Raw genomic sequence first — 14,238 nt, forward strand, 5'->3', positions numbered from 1 at the left:
TAATGCAATTTGAATAAAGTTTGATAATGTCTTTGAACTTGCATTCAGAAAATATTCAGACACCTTGACTTTTTCCACATGTTACAACCTTATTCTAAAATGGATAAAATTTATTTTCCTCGTCAATCTACACACAACAATAATGACGAAGTGAAAACAGGTTTAGAAATGGTTGTAAATGTATAAAAACAAATACCTAATTTACATACATTTTCAGATCCTTTGCTATGAGACTCGAAATTGAGCTCAGGTGCCATGAGGTCGAAGGAATTACATTTCTAACGCCAGTGGGACTTCGTGACAATGATCACAATGTCTCCAACGTACAGCGCTCCCGGAGCAATTAGGGTGAAGTGCCTTGTTCAAGGGCACAACAACAGATTTTCACACTTGAACACTAGAATCATAAAAGTCCATTTAAAAATGGAGCCAACAATACAATTTAAGTATGCAATACCCGTGGCAGCATGGTCATTGGTTTAGGACACTGAATGACCAATGAGCTTCCAGTCATGCCATCTGTAGGCACTTAGATTATGCTAGAGTCAGAATTCCTGGGGGTCAAAAGTTCAAACGTAATAGCATAGCACATTTGGTAAAAGCTCAGAAAGGGGCCTGTCCCAAACTATACACTATTCCCTATATAGTACAACACGTTTAGTGCATTTGTAGTGCAGTACGTAGAGAATATGGAACCATTTGGGACGCAGATAGAGAGAGAGGTGCTGATAGGTTCATGGCTGTTGAGTGACCTTTCCTTACTGGAGTTTCATTGGACCCCATAGAGGTCGAGATTGGAGACCTACGACCCTACGACCGTCGGGTTTCCGGCGTTGCCATCAGCCGTTGACCAATCAAATGAAAGCTGCTTCGGGTACCCACGATATGCTCGTGTTGTGTCACGTCCAATGGCATCTGACCAACTTGAAGAATCGCCCAGGTTAAATTCTTATTGGCCGACGCACTTTTATTCTATATTGTGAATTGATCAAATTAAAAAAGAGAAATAATGTTTATTTTGGTTGTATATGGCCTCCACTATACACCACTGATTATTATACAGAGATGTTTGAAGTCAAGAAGCTAATACTACTTCCTACTAGCTAATACTACTTCCTACTAGCTAATACTACTTCCTACCAGCTAATACTACTTCCTACTAGCTAATACTACTTCCTACTAGCTAATACTACTTCCTACCAGCTAATACTACTTCCTACCAGCTAATACTACTTCCTACCAGCTAATACTACTTCCTACCAGCTAATACTACTTCCTACTAGCTAATACTACTTCCTACCAGCTAATACTACTTCCTAACAGCTAATACTACTTCCTACCAGCTAATACTACTCCCTACTAGCTAATACTACTTCCTACTAGCTAATACTACTTCCTACCAGCTAATACTACTTCCTACCAGCTAATACTACTTCCTACCAGCTAATACTACTTCCTACTAGCTAATACTACTTCCTACTAGCTAATACTACTTCCTACCAGCTAATACTACTACCAGCTAATACTACTTCCTACTAGCTAATACTACTTCCTACTAGCTAATACTACTTCCTACCAGCTAATACTACTACAGTGTGTAGCAGGTGGAAGGTCACAGTGTGTAGCAGGTGGAAGGTGTAGCAGGTGGAAGGTCACAGTGTGTAGCAGGTGGAAGGTCACAGTGTGTAGCAGGTGGAAGGTCACAGTGTGTAGCAGGTGGAAGGTCACAGTGTGTAGCAGGTGGAAGGTCACAGTGTGTAGCAGGTGGAAGGTCACAGTGTGTAGCAGGTGGAAGGTCAAGGTCAGCAGTGGAAGGTCACAGTGTGTAGCAGGTGGAAGGTCACAGTGTGTAGCAGGTGGAAGGTCACAGTGTGTAGCAGGTGGAAGGTCACAGTGTGTAGCAGGTGGAAGGTCACAGTGTGTAGCAGGTGGAAGGTCACAGTGTGTAGCAGGTGGAAGGTCACACTGACACCACGCTTAAGGCAAAGCAAGGCTTCAAGCGGAGCGGACGTGCTAGCTAGGATATTTCACAACTGGTAGGAGCTACCAAGGGAGGCAGCATTAAAGCAGAATTCTATTTTTTCCCACGCAGATTTGTTTTCTTATTCCGGTAACACTGAGTGGGCTCACACTGAGTGGGCTCACACTGAGTGGGCTCACACTGAGTGGGCTCACACTGAGTGGGCTCACACTGAGTGGGCTCACACTGAGTAGGCTCACACTGAGTGGGCTCACACTGAGTGGGCTCACACTGAGTGGGCTCACACTGAGTAGGCTCACACTGAGTGGGCTCACACTGAGTAGGCTCACACTGAGTAGGCTCACACTGAGTGGGCTCACACTGAGTGGGCTCACACTGAGTGGGCTCACACTGAGTGGGCTCACACTGAGTGGGCTCACACTGCTCACACTGAGTGGGCTCACACTGAGTGGGCTCACACTGAGTAGGCTCACACTGAGTGGGCTCACACTGAGTGGGCTCACACTGAGTGGGCTCACACTGAGTGGGCTCACACTGAGTGGGCTCACACTGAGTGGGCTCACACTGAGTGGCTCACACTGAGCTCACACTGAGTGGGCTCACACTGAGTGGGCTCACACTGAGTGGGCTCACACTGAGTTTCGGCTCACACTGGTGGGGTAAACCACCAGAAAATGTGGGATGCATGCCAACAGGAGACTCACACTGAGTAGGCTCACACTGAGTGGGCTCACACTGAGTGGGCTCACACTGAGTGGGCTCACACTGAGTGGGCTCACATAGCCAGAGCTTAAGCACGTATAACAGTGACAACACAACACTAAACAATATACTATGTACACTATAACAGTGACAAACGGTGCCCACAAACTGTTAGGGCCGACATAAAGCTGTCCCATCAGCAGAGTCCCAACAGCAGTGGTCCTTCTGTAGCTCAGTTGGTAGAGCATCAGCAGTAATGCCAGGGTAGTGGGTTCAATTCCCGGGACCACCCATGTAGAATGTATGCACACATGACTGTAGTCGCTTTGGATAAGAGCGTCCCAACAAATGGCATATATTATTATATTACCTTACCACTGTTACCCTGGTTATCAGCAGTGTCCCTGCTACATCTGGTTATCAGCAGAGTCCCAACACCTTACCAGTCACCACAGCTGGCACACAGAGTCCCAACACCTGGCTATCAGCAGAGTCCCAACACCTGGGTTATCAGCAGAGTCCCAACACCTTACCACTGCTACACCTGGCTATCAGCAGAGTCCCAACACCTTACCACTGCTACACCTGGCTATCAGCAGAGTCCCAACACCTTACCACTGCTACACCTGGTTATCAGCAGAGTCCCAACACCTTACCACTGCTACACCTGGTTATCAGCAGAGTCCCAACACCTTACCACTGCTACATCTGGTTATCAGCAGAGTCCCAACACCTTACCACTGCTACACCTGGCTATCAGCAGAGTCCCAACACCTTACCACTGCTACACCTGGCTATCAGCAGAGTCCCAACACCTTAACACTGCTACACCTGGTTATCAGCAGAGTCCCAACACCTTACCACTGCTACACCTGGTTATCAGCAGAGTCCCAACACCTTACCACTGCTACACCTGGTTATCAGCAGAGTCCCAACACCTTACCACTGCTACACCTGGTTATCAGCAGAGTCCCAACACCTTACCACTGCTACACCTGGTTATCAGCAGAGTCCCAACACCTTACCACTGCTACACCTGGCTATCAGCAGAGTCCCAACACCTTACCACTGCTACACCTGGTTATCAGCAGAGTCCCAACACCTTACCACTGCTACACCTGGTTATCAGCAGAGTCCCAACACCTTACCACTGCTACACCTGGCTATCAGCAGAGTCCCAACACCTTACCACTGCTACACCTGGTTATCAGCAGAGTCCCAACACCTTACCACTGCTACACCTGGCTATCAGCAGAGTCCCAACACCTTACCACTGCTACACCTGGTTATCAGCAGAGTCCCAACACCTTACCACTGCTACACCTGGCTATCAGCAGAGTCCCAACACCTTACCACTGCTACACCTGGCTATCAGCAGAGTCCCAACACCTTACCACTGCTACACCTGGCTATCAGCAGAGTCCCAACACCTTACCACTGCTACACCTGGCTATCAGCAGAGTCCCAACACCTTACCACTGCTACACCTGGTTATCAGCAGAGTCCCAACACCTTACCACTGCTACACCTGGCTATCAGCAGAGTCCCAACACCTTACCACTGCTACACCTGGCTATCAGCAGAGTCCCAACACCTTACCACTGTTACACCTGGTTATCAGCAGAGTCCCAACACCTTACCACTGCTACACCTGGTTATCAGCAGAGTCCCAACACCTTACCACTGCTATACCTGGCTATCAGCAGAGTCCCAACAGCAGAGTCCCAACACCTTACCACTGCTATACCGGGCTATCAGCAGAGTCCCAACACCTTACCACTGCTATACCTGGCTATCAGCAGAGTCCTAACACCTTACCACTGCTACACCTGGTTATCAGCAGAGTCCCAACAGCAGTCCCAACACCTTACCACTGTTACACCTGGTTATCAGCAGAGTCCCAACACCTTACCACTGCTACACCTGGTTATCAGCAGAGTCCCAACACCTTACCACTGCTACACCTGGTTATCAGCAGAGTCCCAACACCTTACCACTGCTACACCTGGTTATCAGCAGAGTCCCAACACCTTACCACTGCTACACCTGGTTATCAGCAGAGTCCCAACACCTTACCACTGCTACACCTGGCTATCAGCAGAGTCCCAACACCTTACCACTGCTACACCTGGTTATCAGCAGAGTCCCAACACCTTACCACTGCTACACCTGGTTATCAGCAGAGTCCCAACACCTTACCACTGCTACACCTGGTTATCAGCAGAGTCCCAACACCTTAACACTGCTACACCTGGTTATCAGCAGAGTCCCAACAGCAGAGTCCCAACACCTTACCACTGCTACACCTGGCTATCAGCAGAGTCCCAACACCTTACCACTGTTACACCTGGTTATCAGCAGAGTCCCAACACCTTACCCTGTTACACCTGGTTATCAGCAGAGTCCCAACACCTTACCACTGTTACACCTGGTTATCAGCAGAGTCCCAACACCTTACCACTGCTACACCTGGCTATCAGCAGAGTCCCAACAGCAGAGTCCCAACACCTTACCACTGCTACACCTGGCTATCAGCAGAGTCCCAACACCTTACCACTGCTACACCTGGTTATCAGCAGAGTCCCAACACCTTACCACTGCTACACCTGGCTATCAGCAGAGTCCCAACACCTTACCACTGCTACACCTGGCTATCAGCAGAGTCCCAACACCTTACCACTGCTACACCTGGTTATCAGCAGAGTCCCAACACCTTACCACTGCTACACCTGGTTATCAGCAGAGTCCCAACACCTTACCACTGCTACACCTGGCTATCAGCAGAGTCCCAACACCTTACCACTGCTACACCTGGCTATCAGCAGAGTCCCAACACCTTACCACTGCTACACCTGGTTATCAGCAGAGTCCCAACACCTTACCACTGCTACACCTGGCTCTCAGCAGAGTCCCAACACCTTACCACTGCTACACCTGGCTATCAGCAGAGTCCCAACACCTTACCACTGCTACACCTGGTTATCAGCAGAGTCCCAACACCTTACCACTGCTACACCTGGTTATCAGCAGAGTCCCAACACCTTACCACTGCTACATCTGGTTATCAGCAGAGTCCCAACACCTTACCACTGCTACACCTGGCTATCAGCAGAGTCCCAACACCTTACCACTGCTACACCTGGTTATCAGCAGAGTCCCAACACCTGGCTATCAGCAGAGTCCCAACACCTTACCACTGCTACACCTGGTTATCAGCAGAGTCCCAACACCTTACCACTGCTACACCTGGCTATCAGCAGAGTCCCAACACCTTACCACTGCTACACCTGGCTATCAGCAGAGTCCCAACACCTTACCACTGCTACACCTGGCTATCAGCAGAGTCCCAACACCTTACCACTGCTACACCTGGCTATCAGCAGAGTCCCAACACCTTACCACTGCTACACCTGGTTATCAGCAGAGTCCCAACACCTTACCACTGCTACACCTGGCTATCAGCAGAGTCCCAACACCTTACCACTGCTACACCTGGCTATCAGCAGAGTCCCAACACCTTACCACTGTTACACCTGGTTATCAGCAGAGTCCCAACACCTTACCACTGCTACACCTGGCTATCAGCAGAGTCCCAACACCTTACCACTGCTACACCTGGCTATCAGCAGAGCCCCAACACCTTACCACTGTTACACCTGGTTATCAGCAGAGTCCCAACACCTTACCACTGCTACACCTGGCTATCAGCAGAGTCCCAACACCTTACCACTGCTACACCTGGTTATCAGCAGAGTCCCAACACCTTAACACTGCTACACCTGGTTATCAGCAGAGTCCCAACAGCAGAGTCCCAACACCTTACCACTGTTACACCTGGTTATCAGCAGAGTCCCAACACCTTACCACTGCTACACCTGGTTATCAACAGAGTCCCAACACCTTACCACTGTTACACCTGGTTATCAGCAGAGTCCCAACAGCAGAGTCCCAACAGTAGAGTCCTAACAGCAGTGTCACTGCTACATCTGGTTATCAGCAGAGTCCCAACACCTTACCACTGCTACACCTGGTTATCAGCAGAGTCCCAACACCTTACCACTGTTACACCTGGTTATCAGCAGAGTCCCAACACCTTACCACTGTTACACCTGGTTATCAGCAGAGTCCCAACACCTTACCACTGCTACACCTGGTTATCAGCAGAGTCCCAACACCTTACCACTGCTACACCTGGTTATCAGCAGAGTCCCAACACCTTACCACTGCTACACCTGGCTATCAGCAGAGTCCCAACACCTTACCACTGCTACACCTGGTTATCAGCAGAGTCCCAACACCTTACCACTGCTACACCTGGCTATCAGCAGAGTCCCAACACCTTACCACTGCTACACCTGGTTATCAGCAGAGTCCCAACACCTTACCACTGCTACACCTGGCTATCAGCAGAGTCCCAACACCTTACCACTGCTACACCTGGCTATCAGCAGAGTCCCAACACCTTACCACTGCTACACCTGGCTATCAGCAGAGTCCCAACACCTTACCACTGCTACACCTGGCTATCAGCAGAGTCCCAACACCTTACCACTGCTACACCTGGTTATCAGCAGAGTCCCAACACCTTACCACTGCTACACCTGGCTATCAGCAGAGTCCCAACACCTTACCACTGCTACACCTGGTTATCAGCAGAGCCCCAACACCTTACCACTGTTACACCTGGTTATCAGCAGAGTCCCAACACCTTACCACTGCTACACCTGGCTATCAGCAGAGTCCCAACACCTTACCACTGCTACACCTGGCTATCAGCAGAGCCCCAACACCTTACCACTGTTACACCTGGTTATCAGCAGAGTCCCAACACCTTACCACTGCTACACCTGGCTATCAGCAGAGCCCCAACACCTTACCACTGTTACACCTGGTTATCAGCAGAGTCCCAACACCTTACCACTGCTACACCTGGTTATCAGCAGAGTCCCAACAGCAGAGTCCCAACACCTTACCACTGTTACACCTGGTTATCAGCAGAGTCCCAACACCTTACCACTGCTACACCTGGTTATCAACAGAGTCCCAACACCTTACCACTGCTACACCTGGTTATCAGCAGAGTCCCAACAGCAGAGTCCCAACACCTTACCACTGCTACACCTGGTTATCAGCAGAGTCCCAACACCTTACCACTGCTACACCTGGTTATCAGCAGAGTCCCAACACCTTACCACTGCTACACCTGGTTATCAGCAGAGTCCCAACACCTTACCACTGCTACACCTGGTTATCAGCAGAGTCCCAACACCTTAACACTGCTACACCTGGTTATCAGCAGAGTCCCAACAGCAACACACCTTACCACTGCTACACCTGGCTATCAGCAGAGTCCCAACACCTTACCACTGTTACACCTGGTTATCAGCAGAGTCCCAACACCTTACCACTGTTACACCTGGTTATCAGCAGAGTCCCAACACCTTACCACTGCTACACCTGGTTATCAGCAGAGTCCCAACACCTTACCACTGCTACACCTGGCTATCAACAGCAGAGTCCCAACACCTTACCACTGCTACACCTGGCTATCAGCAGAGTCCCAACACCTTACCACTGCTACACCTGGTTATCAGCAGAGTCCCAACACCTTACCACTGCTACACCTGGCTATCAGCAGAGTCCCAACACCTTACCACTGCTACACCTGGCTATCAGCAGAGTCCCAACACCTTACCACTGCTACACCTGGTTATCAGCAGAGTCCCAACACCTTACCACTGCTACACCTGGTTATCAGCAGAGTCCCAACACCTTACCACTGCACACCTGGCTATCAGCAGAGTCCCAACACCTTACCACTGCTACACCTGGTTATCAGCAGAGTCCCAACACCTTACCACTGCTACACCTGGTTATCAGCAGAGTCCCAACACCTTAACACTGCTACACCTGGTTATCAGCAGAGTCCCAACAGCAGAGTCCCAACACCTTACCACTGCTACACCTGGCTATCAGCAGAGTCCCAACACCTTACCACTGTTACACCTGGTTATCAGCAGAGTCCCAACACCTTAACACTGCTACACCTGGTTATCAGCAGAGTCCCAACAGCAGAGTCCCAACACCTTACCACTGCTACACCTGGCTATCAGCAGAGTCCCAACACCTTACCACTGTTACACCTGGTTATCAGCAGAGTCCCAACACCTTACCACTGCTACACCTGGCTATCAGCTGGCAGAGAAACAGTTCATTCAGCCTCATTTACTGCTCATTCACCTGCCTTCTGACAATATTTTGTTGAGTTATAAAGTGGGTTTAAAAAGGATTTAATTTACATTCTTGTCAACGATCTACACAAAATGCTTCGTAAATGTCAAACAGGAAAAACATTTTTAACATTTGTAAAAAGATTAATAAAAAATAAAACACTAATATATCTTGATTAGTTAACTATTCAACCCCCTGAGTCAAAACATGTTAGACTAACCTTTGGCAGAGATTACAGCTGCGAGTCTTGCTGGTCCTGTCTACATTTGACACTTACATGCAACTTCCTCTATCAGATACGAAAATTGCATAGAAAAGATGGGTCTAGATGCCTTGTGGTCTGATTGAAATCCGATCTGGCTGACCACTTGGGGGGGGGTCAGGGATGCATTGTGCTTGTGATGGATTTCACCTCAGTGATGAAAACCTGCTCCAGAGCGCTCAGGACCTCAGACTGGGGGACAAAGGTTCACCTTCCAACAGGACAATGACCCTAAGTACACAGCCAAAACAACGCAGGAGTGGCTTCGGGACAAGTCTCTGAATGTCCTTGAGTTGCCCAGCCAGAGCCCGGACTTGAACCCGGTCAAACATCTCTGGAGAGACCTGAAAATAGTTGTGCAGTGACGCTACCCATCCAACCTGACAGAGCTGGAGAGGATCTCCACAAATACAGGTGTACCAAGCTTGTAACATCATACCCAAGAAGATTCGAGGCTGGAATCACTGCCAAAGGTGCTTCAACAAAGTACTGAGTAAAGGGGTCTGAACACTTATATAAATGCAATATATATAGATTTCTAAAAACCTGTTTTTGCTTTGTCATTATGCATATAGATTGAGGAGATTATAGATGTTTTTTATCCATTTTAGAATAAGTCTGTAACGTAACAAAATGTGGAAAAAGAGAAGGGGTCTGAATACTTTCCGAATGCACCCGCTACTTTCCCCTGGAACCTAAAGGCTAGTTAGCCTAGCTACCCCACGTGCCAGAACCAGCTTTATCACCGACGCCTCGGTAAGGAGGAATAAAGAGCTCTAACGAGCCAGGCCGGCTTATCGCCCCACTCAGGAAGCTAAGGAGGCCGGACGTCGGGGCAGCAGATATTTCACAGCGTGCAAATTGACCATAATGGCCTGGTCACCGAGACTAAATGGTCACCGAGGCTAAATGGTCACCGAGGCTAAATGGTCACCGAGGCTAAATGGTCACCGAGGCTAAATGGTCACCGAGGCTAAATGGTCACCGAGGCTAAATGGTCACCGAGGCTAAATGGTCACCGAGGCTAAATGGTCACCGAGGCTAAATGGTCACCGAGGCTAAATGGTCACCGAGGCTAAATGGTCACCGAGGCTAAATGGTCACCGAGGCTAAATGCCAACGGAGACCTCAATGGCCTTCTTCTCCACGACCGTTCTAATGGGGGCTCGGATTCAATAAGACTGCCCGGAATCTGATGTGACCTCATTTACATTTTACATTTAAGTAATTTAGCAGACGCTCTTATCCAGAGCGACTTATGACATGGAATTACTAGAATGGGAAACCCTATTCTAGTTAAACGGTCAGAGGCTCCAGATCCCGTTCTAGTAAATCTATGTCTAAATCGCGCCAACCCTAAATGACATTGACTGGCTGTTCTGTGTGACTGTTCTCTTACTTAACCATCAAAGGCTCGGGTCACTGTCCAGCAGTGGAGGCTGCTGAGGGGAGGACGGCTCATAACAAGTTGGAGTTGAATGGAAAAGTATAACACATAATACCATTTCATTTACTCCATTCCAGCCATTATTATGATCCGTTTTACCCCTCCACCGATGTCTAGGCTCTAACCAATCAGATTTAGAGGGACCTTGTTAGGTAATTACAGGTCGTAAGGTGTTGCTGGACACAGGGCACAGGGTTAACTTAGTGAGTCACGCTGAACTGGTTATTTTAGGGTACACTAGAAGTTACCTGAAGATTATATTACCCTCCTCCAATGCTAACAGATCAGCATTTAAAACAGTAAATCTCGTCTCCCATCTGACCAATCACAGTGTTGTGTACTGTAGCAGTGGAATACAGAGAATACTCCAGAACTTCAGTTAAATACGATGGCATCATCTCACCACATCTGTTGATCCAATAGGAAGCCAGCTTTCCTTTCCTCTAGCCTCCAAATAGCTACAAGGCAGAGCAATTAGTAACTGTGTGTGTGTGGTGTGTCTTTGCTCACAGTGTGTGTGTGTGTGTGTGTATAGAACAAATTAAACAACTTTTGTCTTGTGAGGGCAATAGGGCTAATCTCATTTAGTCGACTGGTCGATTGTTTGGTCTACAGTCTGTTGGTCGACCGAGATCGCTGTCCGTGGTTCTGAAACACATCAATGTGCTGTTGAATTGGCGCCTTTTCCTCAAGAATGGGGGAAAAGGTTCACCTTCCAACAGGACAAAGACCCTAAGTACACAGCCAAGACAACGCAGGAGTAGCTTCAGGTCAGGTCTCTGAATGTCCTTGAGTGGCCCAGTCAGAGTCCGGACTTGAACCCGATCAAACATTTCTGGAGAGACCTGAAAATAGCTGTGCAGTGACGCTCCCCATCCAACCTGACAGAGCTTGAGAGGATCTGCAGAGAAGAATGGGAGAAACTCCCCAAATACAGGTGTGCCAAGCTTGTAGCGTCATACCCAAGACTCAAGGCTGTAATCGCTGCCAAAGGTGCTTCAACAAAGTACTGAGTAAAGAGTCTGAATACTTATGTAAATGTGGTATTTCAGTTTATTTATTTGTCATTAAATGTAACAATTTAATCAATTTTAGAAAAATAAAATAAGTCTGTAACATAACAAAATGTGGGAAAAGTCAAGGGGTCTGAATACTTTCCGAAGGTATCTAGCTTCCAATTTACTTATTGCGTAACCAGTAAACATTCCCCCTTTTTCAAGTTTATTTGTCACATCTTCTGCATCCATTTTACTGTCATGTGTTACGGTGTTCAGAGTTTATTATAACCAATTTATAGATGTGATTATGATATGCTATAGGTGAGGCCCTATTGGTCACGATGCATATATATGTCAGTTAAGAAAGATAGGGTTGAGTGCAGGGTAGCCTAGTGGTTAGAGCGTTGGACTAGTAAGGTTGCAAGATCAAATCCCCGAGCTGACAAGGTAAAAATCTGTCATTCTGCCCCTGAAGAAGGCAGTTAACCCACTGTTCCTAGGGCGTCAATGAAAATAAGAATTTATTCTTAACTGACTTGCCAGGTTAAATAAAGGTAAAAAAATTAATTAAAAAAAATAAAATATCTGCCCTCTCATTGGCTAAAATGGTCCCACCTGATCTCATCTCCTCCCGCCTGCATTCCATCTTTGAGGACATGCGTTTCCATTGTTAGAGGGGTCACTCGACTATCTTGTCAATATAATAGATCATCTTTGCCGCTGCTGCAGCTCCTCCAGGGGTACACTTCATTGATCCAGACCGTAACAACGAAGGTAAAGTGGTAGTCTGTCCCCCAAATGGCTGTGATTCTCAGTCATATTTACATCACCTCAAACAGTAAGTCAACTAAATCAGTTTTATTTAGAGTTTTATTTGATTTATTTTTACAGCTATTCAAATTATATATTTTTGTTTACCTTTATTTAACCTAGGCAAGTCGCCCAATGGGACTCCAAATGTGACAGGGAATTCGGGTAAGAATTTGTTTAAAGGAAAGGGGAAATATTTGCTTGAGCCTGATATATACGCTAGTGTCTTTGATTGACAGGTGCTTTCACAGAGAAAAATATCAACCATAACAGGAAGTTGGTAGTGGGAGGGAACCAACGGCTGCTTAGATTGGCATCATGACGTCGACCTGTCATCATGTGGCTCTGTACCAAACAGTGTCCTCTCCTCTCCTCCTCTCCTCCTCACAGCGCTGCCGTGGAGGGACAGAGAGAGGCAGTAGAGGAGGGTTAGAGGTAGACAGAGAGAGGCAGTAGAGGAGGGTTAGAGGTAGACAGAGAGAGGCAGTAGAGGAGGGTTAGAGGTAGACAGAGAGAGGCAGTAGAGGAGGGTTAGAGGTAGACAGAGAGAGGCAGTAGAGGAGGGTTAGAGGTAGACAGAGAGAGGCAGTAGAGGAGGGTTAGAGGTAGACAGAGAGAGGCAGTAGAGGAGGGTTAGAGGTAGACAGAGAGAGGCAGTAGAGGAGGGCAGGTTAGAGGTAGACAGAGAGAGGCAGTAGAGGAGGGTTAGAGGTAGACAGAGAGAGGCAGTAGATGAGGGTTAGAGGTAGACAGAGGAGGGTTAGGCAGTAGAGGAGGGTTAGAGGTAGACAGAGAGAGGCAGTAGAGGAGGGTTATAGGTAGACAGAGAGAGGCAGTAGAGCAGGGTTAGAGGTAGACAGAGAGAGGCAGTAGAGGAGGGTTAGAGGTAGACAGAGAGAGGCAGTAGAGGAGGGTTAGAGGTAGACAGAGAGAGGCAGTAGAGGAGGGTTAGAGGTAGACAGAGAGAGGCAGTAGAGGAGGGTTAGAGGTAAACAGAGAGAGGCAGTAGAGGAGGGTTAGAGGTAGACAGAGAGAGGCAGTAGAGGAGGGTTAGAGGTAGACAGAGAGAGGCAGTAGAGGAGGGTTAGAGGTAGACAGAGAGAGGCAGTAGAGGAGGGTTAGAGGTAAACAGAGAGAGGCAGTAGAGGAGGGTTAGAGGTAGACAGAGGTAGAGGAGGGTTAGAGGTAGACAGAGAGAGGCAGTAGAGGAGGGTTAGAGGTAGACAGAGAGAGGCAGTAGAGGAGGGTTAGAGGTAGACAGAGGTAGACAGGGTTAGAGGTAGACAGTAGGCAGGAGGGTTAGAGGTAGACAGAGAGAGGCAGTAGAGGAGGGTTAGAGGTAGACAGAGAGAGGCAGTAGAGGAGGGTTAGAGGTAGACAGAGAGAGGCAGTAGAGGAGGGTTAGAGGTAGACAGAGAGAGGCAGTAGAGGAGGGTTAGAGGTAGACAGAGAGAGGCAGTAGAGGAGGGTTAGAGGTAGACAGAGAGAGGCAGTAGAGGAGGGTTAGAGGTAGACAGAGAGAGGCAGTAGAGGAGGGTTAGAGGTAGACAGAGAGAGGCAGTAGAGGAGGGTTAGAGGTAGACAGAGAGAGGCAGTAGAGGAGGGTTAGAGGTAGACAGAGAGAGGCAGTAGAGGAGGGTTAGAGGTAGACAGAGAGAGGCAGTAGAGGAGGGTTAGAGGTAGACAGAGAGAGGCAGTAGAGGAGGGTTAGAGGTAGACAGAGAGAGGCAGTAGAGGAGGGTTAGAGGTAGACAGAGAGAGGCAGTAGAGGAGGGTTAGAGGTAGACAGAGAGAGGCAGTAGAGGAG

The 14,238-nt window shown here is 48.3% G+C and overlaps 1 protein-coding gene across 1 annotated transcript in view; it reads right to left on the reverse strand.

The window, feature by feature from the left end:
- The window catches only part of LOC118382809 (nuclear receptor coactivator 2-like), a 248,574-nt gene that overhangs the window by 204,409 nt on the left and 29,927 nt on the right, over positions 1–14,238 (reverse strand). The gene's annotated exons all lie outside the window — the stretch shown is intronic.

Source organism: Oncorhynchus keta, chromosome 28, assembly GCF_023373465.1.
Source record: "Oncorhynchus keta strain PuntledgeMale-10-30-2019 chromosome 28, Oket_V2, whole genome shotgun sequence".
Taxonomy (NCBI): domain Eukaryota; kingdom Metazoa; phylum Chordata; class Actinopteri; order Salmoniformes; family Salmonidae; genus Oncorhynchus; species Oncorhynchus keta.